The following is an 18,959-nucleotide window of genomic DNA, read 5'->3' on the forward strand; positions in this document are numbered from 1 at the left end:
AGTGATTTAAATTTTTTAAAATGCTAGCAGCAGCTATGGGAGGTTAAGAAGTAATCTAACAACTATTCTGGAATTTGGAAGAACTTTCAAAGTAGGACATAAGATACAAAAGCCATAAAGAAAACGATAACTTCTATTGCATTAATAATTATGGATGGATGGCTCAGTTGGTTAAGCATCCAACTCTTAATTTTGGCTCAGGTCATGATCTCAGGGTCATAGATTGGGCTCTGCACTGGGCTTGGAGCCTGCTTAAGATTCTCCCTCTCCCTCTTCCCCTGCCCCTCCCCCCTAAATTATGTATGTAAAGCCAGCAAGAGCAAATTCTACAGAGTAATGCCAAACCAAGAAAAATATGTGACATTCCTAATTCATAAAGACCTTTTACTAATAAGTAGGAAAAATGACTGTATAATAAGAAAATAGGCAAAAGGTATGAAGAGAGAGTTCACAGAAAAGGAAACAAATTTTTTATGAAGTTTTATTTATTTTTAAGATTTAATTTATTTGAGAGAGAGTGTGCTTATGTGTGAGAGAGAGCAGGAGCAGAGGCAGAGGCAGAGGCAGAGGCAGAGGAGAGGGAGAGGGAGAGGGAGAGGGAGAGGGAGAAGCAGGTTCCCTGCTTAGCAGGCTCTATCCCAGGACCCTGAAATCATGACCCGAGCCGAAGGCAGATGCTTAGCTGACTGAGCCACCCAGGTGTCCCATATAAATGATTTATAAATATATACAAAGATGCTTCACATTACTCCTATTGAGAGACATTGTAAAATAAAACTGCAGAGAAATAGCATTTACTGTTTTTCACTTACCTAATCGATAAAGATAAAACATTGGCTTATACACTCTGCTTGGTAGAGGCATGGGGAACAGAAAGTCTTATGTGTTGCTTATGGCTTATTGAATCTGTACAACCTTTATGGATGGCAAAAAGTGACAAACGCACATATCCCTTGACATTCTACTTGTAGGAATTTAACCTAATCACTTTCAGACAAAATAAAGTATGTACAAAGTTATTCATTACAACATTGTGAGAGTAAAATATTGGAAACCACCAAAACGTGCATTAAAAAAAGGATTGTTCAAGTAAATTATGGCGCACTGAGCCAATGAAATACTATGCAGCTCTAGAACTGAGGAAACTCTTCATGTACTATGGGGAAATGAGCTATAGATCCACTTGAAAGTGAAAAAACTAGGGTGCAGCATAGTATGTGCCAAACTGTGTGCTCTCATTTCTGTAAGACAGGAAAGAAAAGAACACCCATTACAGTGAGAGCTAATATGTATTGTTTAGCCTCACCTCCATCCTCCGTGGGTAGGTACTATGATTATATCATGCTCTGCAGATGGGGGTAACTGGGGCACAGAGAGGCAGCCCAAGGTCATAGGCGAGTTGGTATTGAGCAGTGCCGGGTCTCAGACTCAGGGAGTCTGGCTCCAGAATTTGCATTCTTCCCCCATGCCATGTTCCTCTGTATGGATACATGTGCATCTTATATATTCACAAACTATCTCTGGTGGCTAAGGGAAGGCATGGGAGGGTGTATTTCACTATATTCCCTGTTGTACATTTGGCTAGCGGACCATGTGAAGCATTATCTGCTAATACATTTAAAATAAATTTCTGATTGGGAGCAGAGTTCAGGGGAGGGGAGATACTGCACACAACCCAGGTTCTCCGAGGCAGAGGTAAAGTTCCATCCTGGGTACTGAGAACCAAGTATCCCTGCCTGCCATACTAGGGAAACCACAGGGCCTCAGTACACCTCTACTCCGCTCATGGGGCCCTCAGAACGGTGGTGGGTGGAGGTGAGGGCTGAACCAGCCAGCCCTGTCTCATGCTGAGCTCAGGTCCAAGACCCCAGAGGAGGTCATCAGGTGGCCATCGGCTGGGCTCTTTGGTTGGGTCTCTGCAGCGATCTGAGGCAAGACATGTCTTCCCACATGCCCCCTCTGACAATTGTCTTTCTTGCCCCCTCCCCACCCCAGGGCTATCAGCAGTGTCTGGCCTGCTTGTTGGACAACCTCAGGGCAGTGGGATGGGGCAAGGTCTGTTTCTGGTGATGTGTTTTTTTTTGTTTTGTTTTGTTTTTTAAAGATTTTATTTATTTATTCATTCATGAGAGACATTCATGAGAGAGAGAGAGAGGCAGAGACATAGGCAGAAAGAGAAGCAGGCTCCATGCAGGGAGCCCCATGTGGGACTCGATCCTGGGACTCCAGGATCATGCCCTGGGTGGAAGGCAGATGCTAAACCTCTGAGCCACCCAAGCATCCCATGGTGATGTGTTTCTATGCAGGAAAGTGTTCCTGGGAATAGAGCTGGTGCTGTGCAGAGGGGAACATTCAAGCTTCCAAGTGGTTGGACTTTACCCATCTCTGGGCAGGTGACGTGTGTGGCTGTGCTGGGCATCACCAACAATGGAAGAGGGGGTGCTGCTCATGCTTCCAGCAGCCGCTCACCCGGAAAAGATTTCCTTTCTCTGCCTGTCCCTTACTGTTTGCCTGGGGACAGCCTGGTGCCAGGAAAGCAGAGAGTGTCAGGTGTCAAGAGGCTGCCCCTTCCTGAACCCGGCCTCCTCCTCAGGCTGTGGGGAAGGAGCCAGAACACCTGCAATAAACGTGCAGCAATGGAGCAGCCACACAACTGCAATGACGGAAAGCTCCCCACAACCACAATTGCAACAACCACAGTGTGCCATCACACAAGTAATAACGGCAATAAGTCTGATAACTGCAGCAACCGCACCGACTGCACAGCCACACGCAGCCCCGGTGACCTGCAGCTACACTGCGCCGGTGGCCGTCTATCAAATATGTATCACCTGCTGACTTAAGACCAGAGAGGGAGGTCTGCAGAGCCTCCTGCCATAGATCAGTGGAGGCCTGGGAGGCTGCAGAGCTTCTCCGGCCTTTGGGCAAGAATGGGTTGGTGGGAAGTTGGCTCAGGTGAGTTGGGTTATGGCCTTGTCTCCTTCTCTGAGGAGAGGTATGGTCCCTTGAAGACTTCCACGTCAATTAGGCTCTGAGCCCTAGAAGAGAGAGCATCTTTCTCACTTCCCTTTCTGAGGAGGTTGAGGGGCGGTCATCTGTCTTGTTTTCCTTCCCTGGGGACACCCTGCAATAATGAGCGCTGAGCATAAATGGAACTCTCTGGTTGGAGGGGATGGGACCAAGCCACAGGTTTTCCTCTCATAGCAGTGTCCTATTTGCTCTGGCGTATCACATGAAGGATGAAGGAGTGGGCCTCTGGCCTTCTGAAAACCACTCTCCAAAAGAGGGACAGGGGGCAGCAAGTTGTTGAGCAGAACCCCCTGCATACTATCAGCGTGATCCTGTAGGGAGTCTCTTCTATTCAGCCCAGCAGGGGTGCTGACTGTCCTGTGCATTGAAAGGTGTGGTCCTAGACCCCGAGGGACACGGTGGGATAGGCTGGGAGATAAGCTTATGTGCAGAGAAACTCTTCAGACTCTCAAGGCAGTCAGGGCTCCCAGGGAGGGAGTGCTGCAGCAAGCCACTGGAGTGCCTAGGGAGGAGCACCCAGACGCTTGGTGCTTTCCAGAAGGTTCCTGGAGAAGGTAGAGCTTGATACAGCTCCAAAGGAAGGATTCCACTCACCAGTAGAGAGAAAAAGAGGGTGTTCCAGGAAGGGGAACAACAGGAGTGAAAGCCCAGAGGCCTTCCAAAATTCTGGTGGAGTCGTTGAGTAATTAGGGGGTTAGGAGGGCAGGAAGTAGGACATAGGTTGGCAGAAGGAGTCAGAAGCTGGAGGGGGAGCATCTTGGATGCAGTCCTGTAGGCAGCGGAGACCACTGAAGGTTTTCCTGAGAGATGGGCAGCAGCGTATGTAGGGGAGGGTCCCAGGATGATGTTTTGGCAGCCGTGTGGGAGACTGAGCAGTAGGATGCTGAGGGTGTTGTAGGGGGTGGGGGAAACAGGTTAGGCCAGGTGAGAGGCTGGGGCTTGGACTCAGTATCCCCAGTGGGAGTGGAAGGTCAGGAGGGGGGTGGGCAGGAAGACAGGGGAGAAGAAGAGACAGGATCTGACCACAGCTTGGGTTGGGGGATGGTGAAGCAGGGATGGAGGCTCCAAGGGATGGTGTTTGGGCTACTGGGTAGAGGCGTTCTTAGCTTCTGGGGAGAGATGCTGAGCTTGTGTAGCACTGGAAGTGGGGCTGTGACCGTGGGAGGAGACAGGAGATGGCTGGCTATGTGGCATGAAGCCCAGGAGAATGGGGTGGCATGGGGTGCACCTAGGTGGTGATAGCTGAGAGAACAGAAGGGACTGGGGGTGAAAAGGTGCCAGAGAGAGAAAAGCAAAGGGGCAGAAAGAGCAGTGGGACACGGTTGCGGACACAGGAGAGAATGTGAGAGCAAGGCCAAGGGGGAGGTAAGAGAGGACCATGGCCAGAAGCATTAGCCCGGAGAGTGGGGCTCCAGCTCTGTGGGTGCCACAGAGGTCCCCTTTCTCCTCAGTGCCTTCCCTTCTGCCTTCTTTCTGATTCGTGGCAATCATCAGCTCCCTGAGTGTCACAGTTGTTTACCTGTCTGTGCACCGCACTTCCCTGGGAGCCCCTGGAAGGCTGGGCCTCTCTGTCCAGGGAAGGAAAGAACTTACCTGGTATGTGGGACAGGCCCCAAGATCTCAGTGGTATGTGGGGTCCTGGGGATGTCTGAGTGCCAGACTCTTGTCAGGAAGCAGGCAATCCCTCTTGGCCAGAAGGCTCTTTCTCTCTTAAGCTGCTCAAACAGCAGCTTCCTTTTCATGGTACCTGCTAGGTACTGGGCGTGGTGGGGCGAGTCCAGTGACAAACTGGGAACAGCCACCTTAATGGTTCTTGATGGACTCAAGGGGGCAGAGACAAAGCAGGCAAGGCAGGTTGTTCATGGGGTAACAGAGCCCTGAGGACCTAGATGGCCACACAGGGGAAGCAGGAGCAGCTGGGGGCAGGCAGGGGGGCAGGAAATGGAATTTTCAGAAGAAAAGAGGAGGAAGTGGGTTTGGGTCAGTTTTAAGTTTGAAGTCAGTGGTGAGAGGGAGGGAGGGAGAGACTAGCAGGCTCCCGGTGTGGGGTGGAAAGCCCATGCCCAGGAACCATAGGTGATGGGTAGGAAAAGGTTGAGGGCAGGCCAAAGGAAGACCCAAAGCTTCTGCTGAGGAGGTGGGCCTTGTGTAATCAGCTACTGGGGAGTCATGAGCACGGGAGGATACTTAAGTCAACATGTGGTGACTTAGGATGAATTCCTTCCATGAGATGGGCAGGTGGTCCACAGAAGGCCTGCTGAAAACTCAGGTGTTCACCTGGGTAGTGGCCAAGGAGATGGGCACCCAGGCCCCTGAGCTGGCAGGGGATGGCAAGGATGAGGGTGTCTGTGGGCAGCAGGGAGCAGGAGAACCAGATGCCTAGGGGTCCTGGGTGGGGGTGAGGGAGGAGGTGGGAATTGGGAAGATGTGAATGGGAAGAGCCAGCTCGGGATGTAGAGAACCCTGGGGCTGAGGTGGGGGTGGGGACAGTGAGAGCAGGGGAGAAGGGGGAAGTGCTTTCTAGACTGGAGGGGATGAGGTTTCACAGAACTTAGGTTGTCTAGGTCATTTCCTGATGAAGCCATGCACAGGAGGAACTGGACTGTCTCCTCATAGCACCCCTATTCTAGGCTGCTGGCCCTTGCTTCTGTCCATGTCGAGGGAAGAGAAAGCTCCCCTCCCCCACTCTGGGAGAGTCGTGGGTTTTGCTGACAAGTACTCGACTCTTCCTTGTTTCTGATTTCAGAGAAGAGTACAGTTTTCCTTCAAGGAAAGGGGAACTAGTTCCTGAAGCTGTCAGAATGGTGGCCTCTGAGGTTGGCCAAAGTGCTTGTCCTGGCATTCGGAGGCGGGGACAGGGCCCTGTGGTCACATTCAGCAAGAATGTTTTCCTTTGTCATATCCAGTTTGAGGTCATTGGTTCTCAGCTGTGGTTGGACAACAGGAGCTATAAAAAAAAAAAAAATCTTATTGCCCAGGTAGCCCCTGAGATCAATGGAATTCAAATCTTGGGGAAAGACATCGGTATGTTTGAGAGCTCCTCAGCAGATTTCTGAGTGCAGCCATACTTGGGGACCTTAGTCCAAGGATGCGGTTCCTGTAAACACCTCTTTGTTTATAGCCAGAAAACCTGGTCCGGGCTCAGAGCTGAGCAGCTGTTCCTGATATTATATTGTTCAAAATGGGCCAACACAGCTGGGCTTCAGGGAAAGGTGAAGGTAAGAGTTCTTATCTAGAGTTCTTAGTGAATTCTAACTTAATACTGGAAAATTTCAGGTATTATCTCTGTGGATATCACTTCTTTCTCATTCCTTCTATTCTTTTCTTCTGGAATTGCTATTAGATGTCTGTTGATGCTTGTCATTCTGCACTCTATGTCTCTTAACTGCTCTATGTGTATATATATTTAATATATTTTGCTCCTTTATACTTTTAAAAATACATATTCTCTCTTTGTGCTGCATTATGGGTGATTTCTTCAGTACTGCCTTCTGATTAATGAATCTCTCTTCCGTTATGACTTCATAGTGTTCATCCAATACTATGAGTTTATTTATTTCAATGTCTATATTTTTCATTTCAATTGGTTCTTTTTTGTGACTTATTTCTTAAAATTTTGACTATTTGTGTTTCATAATTTATGTTTTTATATATAGTTGTTAATTAGTCCTTTATATCTTTAAGGATTTTCAACATTTCTTCATAGCACTTGTTACTACTTGACATATAATTTTAGTAATTGTCACTTCCATTAGAATGTAAGTTCCATGAAGGCAGTCACTTTGTTTTCTTTTTTTGCTTTTGTTTTTTTTTCAACTTTTTATTTAAATTCTAGTTAGTTATAATATAGTGTAATATTAATTTCAGTAGTAGGATTTAGTGATTCATCACTTGTATATAACACCCAGTAGTTATCACAACCAGAGCCCTCCTTAATATTCGTCACCCATTTAACTCATCCTTCAGTCGCCTTCTTTCCAGCAACCCTTAGTTTTTTCTCTATAGTTAAAGTCTGTTTTACAGTTTACCTTGCTCTACCCACCCCCATCTATGTTCATGTTTCATTTCTTAAATTCCACATATGAATGAAATCATATGATATTTGTCTTTCTCTGACTTATTTCTCTTAGCATAATACTCTGCAGCTCTATCCACATCAAATGGCAAGATTTCATTATTTTTAATGGCTGAGTAATATTTCACCATATATATATGCCACACACATATTTTTAAAAAGATTTATTATTTATTTATTTATTTATTTATTTATTTTACTTATTTGAGAGAGGGAGCATGGGGAGAGGTCAGAGGTAGAGAATCTCAAGCAGACTCCCTGCTGAGCATGGGGCTTGATCCCAAAACCCTGAGATCATGACTTGAGCTGAAATCAAGAGTCCAACATCCAACCAACTAAGCCACCCCTATACCAACATTCTTCTTTATCCATGCATCAGTTGATGGACATTTGGGCTCTTTCCATAATTTGTCCATTGTTGATAATGCTGCTATAAAGATTGGGGTGCATGTGCCCCTTCAAATCTGTATATTTATATCCTTTGGGTAAACACATAGTGCAATTGCTGAATCATAGGGTAGTTCTATTTTTAACTTTTTGAGGAACCTCTGTACTGTTTACCAGAGTGGCTACTTCAGTGCGCATTCCCACCAACAGTGTGAGAGGGTTCCCCTTTCTCAGCATCCTTGTCAATGTCTGTTGTTTCTTGTGTTGTTAATTTTAACGATTCTGACAGGTGTGAGGTGACATCTCATCGTAGTTTTGATTTGTATTTCTCTGATGATGAGTGATGTTGAGCATCTTTTCATGTGTCTGTTGGCCATCTGTATGTCTTCTCTGGAAAAGTGTCTATTCATGTCTTCTGCCCATTTCTTAACTGGATTATTTATTTTTTGGGTGTTGAATTTGAAAAATTCTTTATTGATTTTGGATATCAACCCCTTATCAAATATGTCACTTGCAGAAATCTTCTCCCACTCCAAAAATTGCCTTTTATTTTTAAAGAGATTTTATTTATTTATTTATTTCGGGGGAGGCAGAGGGGGAGGGGGAAAGAATCTTAAACAGACTGCATTGAGCATGATGCCTGACATGGAGCCTGATCCCATGACCCTGAGATCATGACCTGAGCTAAAACTAAGAGTCTGATGCTTAATCAACTCAGCCATCCAGGCTCCCCTCAAAGATTGCCTTTTAGTTTTGTTGATTTTTCCCCTTGCTGTGTAGAAGGTTTTTATCTTGATGAAGTCCCAATAGTTCATTTTTGCTTTTGTTACTCTTGCCTCTTGAGACGTGTCTAGTAAGAAGTTGCTATGGCCAATGTGAAAGAGGTTGCTGCCCGTGTTTTCTTCTAGGATTTTGGTGATTTCCTGTCTCACATTTAGGTCTTTCATGCATTTTTAATTTATTTTTGTGAATAATGTAACAAAGTAGCCCAGTATCACTCTTCTGCATGTTGCTATCTAGTCTTCCCAACACCATTTGTCGAGACTTTTTTTTTCATTGGATATTTTTTCCTGCTTTGTTGAAGACTAATTGACCATATGGTTATAGATCCATTTCTGGGTTTTATATTCTATTCCATTGATCTGTATGTCTGTTTTTGTGCCAGTACCATACTGTCTTGATGACTACAGTTTTATAATATAGCTTGAAGTCTGGAATTGTGAGGCCTTCTGCTTTGCTTTTCTTTTTTCAAGATTGCTTTGGCTATGCGGGATCTTTTATGGTTCCATATGAATTTTGGGTTTGTTTTAGCTCTGTGAAAAATGCTGGTGGTATTTTTATAGGGATTGCATTAAATGTGTAGATTGCTTTGGGTAGTATAGCCATTTTAACAATATTTGTTCTTCCAACCTATGAGCATGGAATGTTTTTCCATTTCTTTGTACTATCTTCAATATTTTCACAAGTGTTCTATAATGTTTAGAGTACAGATCTTTTACTTCTTTGGTTAGTTTATTCCTAGGTATCTTACAGTTTTTGGTGCAATTGTAAATTGTAAATGGGATCTATTCCTTGATTACTCTTTCTGCTGCTTCATTATTGGCATATAGAAACGCAATGGATTTCTGTATATTGATTTTGTATCCTGCAACTTTGCTGAATTTGTGTATTCTAACAATTTTTTGGTGGAGTCTTTCAGGTTTTCTACATACAGTATGATGTCATCTGTGAATAGTGAAAATTTGACTTCTTTCTTTCTTTTTTTTTTTTAAAGATTTTATTTATTTATTCATGATAGTCACAGAGAGAGAGAAAGAGGCAGAGACACAGGCAGAGGGAGAAGCAGGCTCCATGCAGGGAGCCCGATGTGGGATTCGATCCCGGGTCTCCAGGATCGCGCCCTGGGCCAAAGGCAGGCGCCAAACCGCTGCGCCACCCAGGGATCCCTGACTTCTTTCTTGACAGTTTGGATGCCTTTTATTTCTTTTTGTTGTCTTATTGCTGCGACTAGGACTTCCAGTACTATGTTAAATAGCAATGGTGAGAGTGGACATCCCTGACTTGTTTCTGACTACAGAGGGAAAGCTCTCAGTTTTTCCCCATTGAAGATGTTATTAGCTGTGAGTCTTTCATATACGGCTTTTATGATGTTGAGGTATGTTCCCTCTAGCCCTATTTTGTTGAGGGTTTTTATTAAGAATGGGTGCTGTGGGCAGCCCAGGTGGCTCAGCGGTTTAGCACCGCCTTCAGCCCAGGGCCTGATCCTGGAGACCTGGGATCGAGTCCTATGTCAGGCTCCCTGCATGGAGCCTGCTTCTCCCTCTGCCTGTGTCTCTGCCTCTCTCCCTGTGTGTCTCTCATGAATAAATTAATACAAACTTAAAAAAAAGAAAGAATGGGTGCTGTACTTTGTCAAATGCTTTTTCTGTATCTATTGAGAAGATCATATGGTTCTTATCCTTTCTTCTATTAATTTTGTGTATTATGTTGATTGATTTGTGAATATTGAATCACCCTTGGAGCACAGGAATAAATCCCACTTGATCATGGTGTATGATTCTTTTAATGTACTGTTGGATTCGATTTGCTAGTAGTTTATTGAGGATTTTTGTATCCATGTTAATCAGGGATATTGGCCTGTAATTCTCTTTTTTAGTGGGGTCTTTGTCTGGTTTTGGGACCAAGGTAATGCTAGCCTCATAGAATGAATTTGGAAGTTATATTTCCATTTCTATGCTTTGGAACAGTTTGAGAAGACTAGGTATTAACTCTTCTTTAATTGTTTGGTAGAATTCCCTGGGAAGCCATCTGGCCCTGGACTTTTGTTTGTTGGGAGATTTTTGATTGCTGATTCAATTTCTTTGCTGGTTATTGGTCTCTTCACACTTTCTATTTCTTCCTGTGTCAGTTTTGGTAGTTTATATATTTCTAGGAATTTATCAATTTCTTCCAGATTATCCAATTTGTTGGCATATAATTTTTTATAACATTCTCTTATAAATATTTGTATTTCTGTGGTGTTCGTTGTGATATCTCCTCTCTCATTCACGATTTTATTTATTTGGGTCCTTTTTCCTTTTTGATAAGTCTGGCTAGGGGTTTATCAATTTTATTAATTCTTTCAAAGAACTAGCTCCTAGTTTCTTTGATCTGTTCTAGTTTTTGTTGTTGTTTGTTTCTGTATCATTGGTTTCTGCTCTGATCTTTATTATTTCCCTTTCTTCTGATAGCTTTAGGCTTTATTTGCTGGTCTTTTTCTAGCTCCTTTAGGTATAAGGTAGGTTGCATATTTGAGATTTTCCTTGCTTCCTGAGGTAGGTCTGTGTTGGTATATACTTCCCTCTTATGACTGCTTTTGCTTCATCCCAAAGGTTTTGGATCATTCCATTTTCATTTAATTTGTTTCTATGATTTTAAAAATTTCTTCTTTAATTTCCTGGTTAACCCATTCATTCTTTAGTAGGATGTTCTTTAACTTCCATGTATCTGTGGTCTTTCCAAATTTTTGTTGTGGTTGACTTCAAGTTTCGTAGTGTTGTGTTCAGAAAATATGAATGGTATGATCTCAGTGTTTTTGTACTTGTTGAGGCCTGATTTGTGATCTGGTATTTGATCTCTTTTGGAGAATGTTCCATGTGCACTCAAAAAGACTGTATTCTGCTGCTTTAGGATGAAATGCTTGAATATATCTGTGAAGTCCCTCTGGTCCAATGTATCATTCAAATCCTTGTTTCCTTGTTGATTTTCTGCTTAGATTATCTGTCCATTGCTGTGAGTGGGGTTAAAGTCTCCTACTATTATTGTATTATTGTCAATGAATTTCTTTATATTTGTTATTAATTGTTTTATATATTTGGGTGTTCCCTAGTTGGGGGCATAAATATTTGTCATTGTTAGATTTTTTTGTTGGATAGACCCCTTTGTTATGATATTCTTGTTACAGTCTTTGGTTTAAAATCTAGTTTGTCTGATACAGTATGGCTACCCTGGTTTTCTTTTGATGGCCATTAGCATGATAAGTGGCCCTCTAGTCCCTTATTTTCAATCTGCAGGTGACTTTAGGTCTAAAATGAATCTCTTTGGATGCCTGGGTGGCTCATCAGTTAAGCACCTGCCTTTGGTTCAGGGTGTGATCCTGGAGTCCTGGGATCGAGTCTCACATCAGGCTTCCCTGCATGGAGCCTGCTTCTCCCTCTGCCTGTTTCTCTTCCTCTCTTTGTGTCTCTCATGAATAAATAAATAAAAGCTTTTTAAAAAATAAATAAAATTAGTCTCTTGTAGACAGTATATTGATGGATATTGTTTTTTGTTTTGTTTTGTTTTTATTTTTATAAATCCATTCCCATGTCTTTTTATTGGAGCATTTAGTTCATTTACATTCAGGGCAATTTTTTTTTTATTTTTATTTTTTTTTTATTGGTGTTCAATTTACTAACATACAGAATAACACCCAGTGCCCGTCACCCATTCACTCCCACCCCCCACCCTCCTCCCCTTCTACCACCCCTAGTTCGTTTCCCAGAGTTAGCAGTCTTTACGTTCTGTCTCCCTTTCTATTTCCCACACATTTCTTCTCCCTTCCCTTATTTTCCCTTTCACTATTATTTATATTCCCCAAATGAATGAGAACATATAATGTTTGTCCTTCTCCGACTGACTTACTTCACTCAGCATAATACCCTCACATTCAGGGCAATTATTGATAGATATGAATTTAGTGCCATTGTGTCACCTGTTAAGTTGTTTTTCTGGAGATTTTTTTCTGTTCCTTTCTAGTCTTTGTTGCTTTTGGTCTTTCCTTCCCACTCAAAGAGTCCCCTTTAATAATTCTTGCAGGACTGGTTTAGTGTTCATGAACTCCTTTATTTTTATTTGTCTGGGAAACTCCTTATCTTTCCTTCTATTCTGAATGACAGACTTGCTGGATGAAATATTCTTGATTGCATATTTTTCCATTCAACATGTTGAAGATATCATGCCACTTTCTTCTGGCCTTCAAAGTTTTTTTTTTTTTTTTTTTTTTTTTTTTTTTTTTTTTTTTTTTTTTTTTTTTTTTTTTTTATTGGTGTTCAATTTACTAACATACAGAATAACACCCAGTGCCCGTCACCCATTCACTCCCACCCCCCGCCCTCCTCCCCTTCTACCACCCCTAGTTCGTTTCCCAGAGTTAGCAGTCTTTATGTTCTGTCTCCCTTTCTGATATTTCCCACACATTTCTTCTCCCTTCCCTTATTTTCCCTTTCACTATTATTTATATTCCCCAAATGAATGAGAACATATAATGTTTGTCCTTCTCCGACTGACTTACTTCACTCAGCATAATACCCTCCAGTTCCATCCACGTTGAAGCAAATGGTGGGTATTTGTCATTTCTAATAGCTGAGTAATATTCCATTGTATACATAAACCACATCTTCTTTATCCATTCATCTTTCGTTGGACACCGAGGCTCCTTCCACAGTTTGGCTATCGTGGCCATTGCTGCTAGAAACATCGGGGTGCAGGTGTCCCAGCGTTTCATTGCATTTGTATCTTTGGGGTAAATCCCCAACAGTGCAATTGCTGGGTCGTAGGGCAGGTATATTTTTAACTGTTTGAGGAACCTCCACACAGTTTTCCACAGTGGCTGCACCAGTTCACATTCCCACCAACAGTGTAGGAGGGTTCCCTTTTCTCCACATCCTCTCCTGGCCTTCAAAGTTTTTGTGGAGAGGTCTGCTGCTAACCTTATTTGTCTTCCTTTGTAGGTTAGGGGTTTTATTTATTTATTTGTTTGTTTATTTATTTATTTATTTATTTTTGGGGCATGAGTTGCGGGGGGAGAGGAGGGAGAAAGAATCTTAGGCAGATTCCATACCCAGCTTGGATCCTGACGTGGGGCTCAGTCTCTCGTGACCCTAAGAACATGACCTGAGCTGAAATCAAGAGTCAGATGCTTACTCGAATGAGCCACCCAGGTGCTCCATGGGATTTCTTTTCCCTTGCTGTTGTTAGGATTTTTTTTCTTTATCTCTGTTGCAAATTTTACTACTCTATGTCTTGGTGTTGGTCTCCTTTTGTTGATTTTGATGAGAGTTCTGTGTATCTCCTAGATTTGGATGTCTGTTTCCTTCTGCAGTTTAGGGAAGTTTTCAGCTATAATTTCCTCAAATAAACCCTCTGTCCTCCCGCATCTTCTTGTTTTCTTTATTATTATATCCTCAGCACTCAAAATAGTATCTGGGACATTGTAGTTGCTTAAAATATTTGCTGAATAAATAATGAAATATTATTTTAAAAATCAATATTGGATTGCCCTACTATTTTCATTTCATCTAAATTGAATTCACTTCCTGCCTTTGCAATTTTTTAATTGCAATTTTTGGCTGCCTTTCTTAGTCTTTCTCTTGAGGGAGTTATTATTAGTAATTTTGATCTCTCTCATGCTCATCCCCCCAAACTAGTGGTTTTACAGTTGCTTCCTCTTGGCTTCCATAGCTCCCAGTTTAGAACCAGATTTTCTGTTGTCAGCTCAGGTATCTCTGCTGTCACAATTTGGGAATGCTGCTGATCTTTATCACTGGGCCAGGGAACCAGTTCCTCTTCATGTGGGGCTAAGACGTTTCATGTAAGCCTCAGCTCTGCAGGTAGTAATGTATTTATGCCCCTGGTTCTTGGGTTTAGGAGCCCCGCATTGTCCCTGGATTGGGGACACCTCCTCATGTAGTATTCCCTATCTCACCACAGCAAAAAAGCTTATCACCACCTCTGTCTGCTTCTAGCCCTGGAGATTTGCAATCCTACAGCATCATCCAGCTTACAGTCTTCTGTTTCTGTTGTTCTGCTCCTCAGAGATGTTCATCTTTTTAAGCCAGGCTTTGGCTTTACATTTTTAAATGTTTGTATTTTATCTGTTATTGTTAAGTGTTTGGAGCTCAGGGGGCCTCAAAGCATGAATTTATAGTATGATTGTATCTGCAAGTCTTATAATTACTGTTCTCTTTGACTTTCCATTAAACCTATAATAGTACCAGGCCTGCAGGGTTTACTCTTGAAAGTAATGATGCTGAGGTTGGAAGGTGCATTAAAGCTCATCTTGCTCCACCTCATTTCACAGGGGAAGCAACTGAGGCCTAGTGACTTGCTTTTGGCCACTCACTTTATGCGTAGTGGAGCAGGGAAGGTAAACTTAATTCTACACCCTGGGTTTTTGAACATCTGCCTTTGAATATGACTTCTCTCTCACAGAATGGCTTTCCTGCTTTGCTGTTTTGTCTGAGCTTTGCTTATAGTTTCAAGGCCCTACAGCCCTCCATGGTCTCTCCCTTTTCCCAAGGCATGATACTTAAGAGGGAGGGAAAGAGGATCAGCTCTAATAATTACGGAGTTACCTGCCTTGTAATAGTTCTGCCTGTGGGGTCTGCTCAGTTAATGGTTGGATGAAAGCTCACATTTTTATATACGCCACTGCCCTCTAGTGGCCATAATGGACATCGACCGTACAGTCTGGAACAGCAAGTAAAATCGCCCTAGGACCAGTCTGTCTTGAACATATTATTGTTCTCATAGTTAGAACTTCCCTGATCTGCGTGGAAACGTAAATCTAAGTCCTATTTATTTGATATTTCAATGCCAAATATATAAAAAATATACATATAATCAGAACCTGTAATCGACCTCCCCGGCATATAACATTCTTCAGTTAATGCTGACCATCTAGGCAGCACTGTCCAAGAGAAATAGAATGTAAGCCACATGGTAATTTAAAATTTTCTAGTAGCCTTGGGCACCTGACTGGCTCAGTCAGTTAAGCGTCTGACTCTTGATTTCGGCTCAGGTCACGATCTTGGGGTCCGTAGATAGAGCCCTGCCTCGCTCACTGGGGAGTCTGCTTCTCTCTCCCCCTCTGCCCCTCCCCCTGCTTGAGCACACTCTCTAAAATAAATCAATAAATCTTTAACATTTTCTAGTAGACTTCTTTTTTAAATTTAATTTTTATTTATTTGAGAGAGAGAGTGAATGAGCAAGAGAGAGAACATAAGCAGGGAGGAGCAGAGGGAGAGGGAGAAGCAGGCTTCCCATTGAGAAGAGAGCTGGGCTTGGGGCTCTGTCTGGGGACTCTAGGATCATGACCTGAGCTGAAGGCAGATGCTTAACTAACTGAGCCACCCAGGCATCCTTAGTAATCTATGTTTTAATAAAGTAAAAACCATGTTAAATTCATTTTAATGATACATTAATATAGTCAAAATATTATAATTTCAATAAGTAATTAATATAAACATTGCTAAGAGATATTATACATTTTTTGTACTATGTTTTTCAAATCTGGTATGAATTTTGCAATCATAGCACATCTCGGTTCAGACCAGCCACACTGCAAGTGCTCCACAGCCACATGTGACTAGTGGCCACTGAATTGGACAGCAAAGGTCTAGGAAGTGGTTTCCAAACTCTGTCCCTGTTATTGCAGGGTTGGTAGGTTCCCAAGAAACATTTTAAGCAATCTGAGCAAAATGAGAAAAATATGAGCCGTGCTTTTTAATATATAAAGTGAATGTAAGGTTTTTATCTTGCTTGAAGGAAAGTTTGGAGGTCATCCCTCTGACTTTTTCAGTGTTAGTATGTTTATTCTTCTATGGAATAATGATCATATCAGATGACTGATTATTGTTCTCATTTCACAAATAAAACATTTGCAATCCTCTCTGGGGCCCTACACTTTTTGTGCCCATTTTACTGATGATGTGTGATGCATTAAATCCTGGGAGCCAGAGTTAGGGGTGGCTTTTTCCTCTGGCTTGCACGATCGGTGGTCACAAATGGACACATGCCTGTGTGGGGAGGCGACTGGGCACTGCTCGGCATGTCATCTCTACACCTTTCTCTCTGCCTCAGAAAAACAGAAGGAAATGCAAGGGAGTGAGCATGATATGAACACAGAGGTGACCTTGAATTTACTCTGAAAAACCACAACCAACAGAGTAAGTCATTAGCAAGAGCCAATTCTTAGCAATAATTAGTAACAAATGACTACTCAACTGATCCTGCAGACTTTGTTGCCACATACCTGGAAGAAAGCATTGCAATTCCACGTGACTGGTTTTTAATGCAGACCCATGGAAGCTGATAAAGTATTAAAGAGAAGGGACTGTTTTATGGACAAGGTCTTTAATGTCCTAACAAGCTCTGTAGCAGTCTGTGTCTGAAGCCGTGCTGGGTAGGTTTGTCTCACTGTGGATGGCCAGGGAATGGAAGCAACCAGGGCTTTCCGCTCTGTACACACAGGAGTGTCTACTTGTAGTAGCTCCGGACTGAGGTCCAGTCTCTTTATCCCCTCTTCTCTGATTGATGTCTCCTTTTGGCTTAACCTGTCTGCCCTGCATGTCCTGACAGGTCACACAGCCCTATCCCAGGCTTTGAGGCTGATCTTCAAGGTGTCCTTAAAATATGCCTCTGGCCACCCTGCTTATACATGCAAGCCTTTAGCTCGCTAACTCAGCTGTCACTAGGGTGCTCATTAGCGGTTCTGTTTCTTTTTCACATATAACCTTTATGCTCCGGTTGCGAAATGGGGAGAAAGATGCCAGCAAATTGAAATTTTGTAAATCAAACACTTTTGATTGCTCTGGGAGCTCACTATTTAAGAAATCCTATGGCAAATTCTTTTGAAAATTGAGCCATCAGCCTTTTATCTGTTTTAAAAATTCAAATTTTAGTATATTATCTTGCCTCAGGGAAGTGATTGCACTTGCATTATTAAAAAGATGCACAGAAAAGATGGGGCCTTTGGTGTTCCCCTCTTCTATTTAAATAGTGGTAATCACAATTACCCGGCTCGCAAGCAAGCAATTACACTAAGTATTAATGAAAGGACCCTAGTCAAAAACTGTGCCCAAGGGAAGCTTCCACCTACAAGTCAGGGTTAATGGCCCAGCTATTGTTTTAATGGATTTTCAATGAGGTGTGAAGATGACAGGCCAATAAGGGTGAAGTTTTATGATGCAGCTAAACAAGCACAATTAGCCATTTGCCATTAGTATCTTGACCTTTCTGCTTATATTTCTTTTCAACCCTGAGTGTTTATTAATTTCTGTTTAACGCAATTCATAGAGCTTTTGTTAACTCAGAGTAAAGGTGTCCCATCTCAGCTGCTTGTGTGGGAAGGGCATTAATAAAGCCTGTGTATTAATAAGGTTTCAGTGGTGAGTCTGATGTTCATGGACTGTAATGAGCCACCTGTTTCTGGTCTCCTCATCTCTTCCCAGGCTCTCTGGCCCTTCAGATGCCCAGCGTGCACCCCTCCCCACGGCCAGTCTTGTCCTCTGGAGTCAGATCCCTGACCTGGGAGGTGTGGAGCTAGTGGTTCCAAGCTCAGCCTCAATGAGATCACCTGGGTTTGCTTCCCTGCCTCTACTACCCGTGAATCTTGGCAAGTCACTCCACCTTTACGTAAGACCAGTGCCTAGCGCCTGTGAGGGATCCAGTGTGCTCCGTCTTCTCTCATTTTGAATCCACGTCTCTGATTCTGGACTAGAATTCTGAGCTGGAGTCTGGCCTAGGCCTCCCTTGACTTCACCCTAGCACTTTGGGGTACTCAAATCTTGCTCCTGACCTCTATTTCTCTGGCTGAATCCCTCTCAGGAAGGGTGCATAAACTCTTTTTTTTTTTCTTGTTTTGAAAATTTGTCTCTTAACCTAGGGGCTGGCAAACTATGGCCCGTGAGTCATGTCTGGCCTACTGCCTGCTTTTGTAAATAAAATTTTATTGGAACACAGCCATGCTCATTTATTTACATATTGCCTATGACTGCTTTCCTGCAGCTGAGTAGTTGTGACAGAGGATTATAGCCCTCTAGTCTCAAACATCCACTATCGGGCCCTTTACTGGAAAAGCTTACCATTTCTTGTCTGGGTGGGTTGAATTAAGTCCTCCAAAAAAGATACGTTGAAATCCCCAGTACCTCAGAATGAGGTCATACTTAAGAATTAGGGTCTTCACAGAGGTAACCAAGTTAAAATGAGGTCATTAGGGTAAGCCCTGTCTCAATATGACTGTTGACCTTATAAAAAAGGGAATTTTGGACACAGAGTATATTAATTATATTTTCTTATTTTCTGCATTCTTGATGCTGAGGCATCTGAAGCTTCAGTGCCTGGGGTGAGGATATCCTCCCAGGATTAGCTAACTCCTAGAGATAGCAAATGACTTGCACAGAGATGTGCCTTTTGTATGCAAACTAACCATTCCAGGGCCCAAACTCCAAACCGGCTCCACTGTCAGGCTCTTGCACCCGGCCAGGTAATATTCCTAGTCACCTGGCGCCCAAGAACTAGACATCTAGGGACCATCCCCACAGCCCAGAGCTCACGGACATCATTCTATCATATCTAATTTTAGACCTACTCAGCTGGCTTACCTTGCCTTCCTCATACCTTCCCGTGAAAACCAGGATGAGGACTCTGGGCCACACTTTCTCCTTCC

The 18,959-nt window shown here is 43.0% G+C and overlaps 1 long non-coding RNA gene across 1 annotated transcript; it reads left to right on the forward strand.

The window, feature by feature from the left end:
* The first annotated feature begins 5,947 nt into the window (after positions 1-5,947).
* Positions 5,948-18,252, forward strand: LOC119876409. Its single transcript, XR_005361618.1, has 2 exons — positions 5,948-6,248; positions 17,743-18,252. It is a non-coding gene; the product is annotated as an uncharacterized LOC119876409 (long non-coding RNA).
* The last annotated feature ends 707 nt before the right edge of the window (positions 18,253-18,959 follow it).

The sequence above is a fragment of the Canis lupus genome, chromosome 7 (assembly GCF_011100685.1).
Source record: "Canis lupus familiaris isolate Mischka breed German Shepherd chromosome 7, alternate assembly UU_Cfam_GSD_1.0, whole genome shotgun sequence".
Classification (NCBI taxonomy): domain Eukaryota; kingdom Metazoa; phylum Chordata; class Mammalia; order Carnivora; family Canidae; genus Canis; species Canis lupus.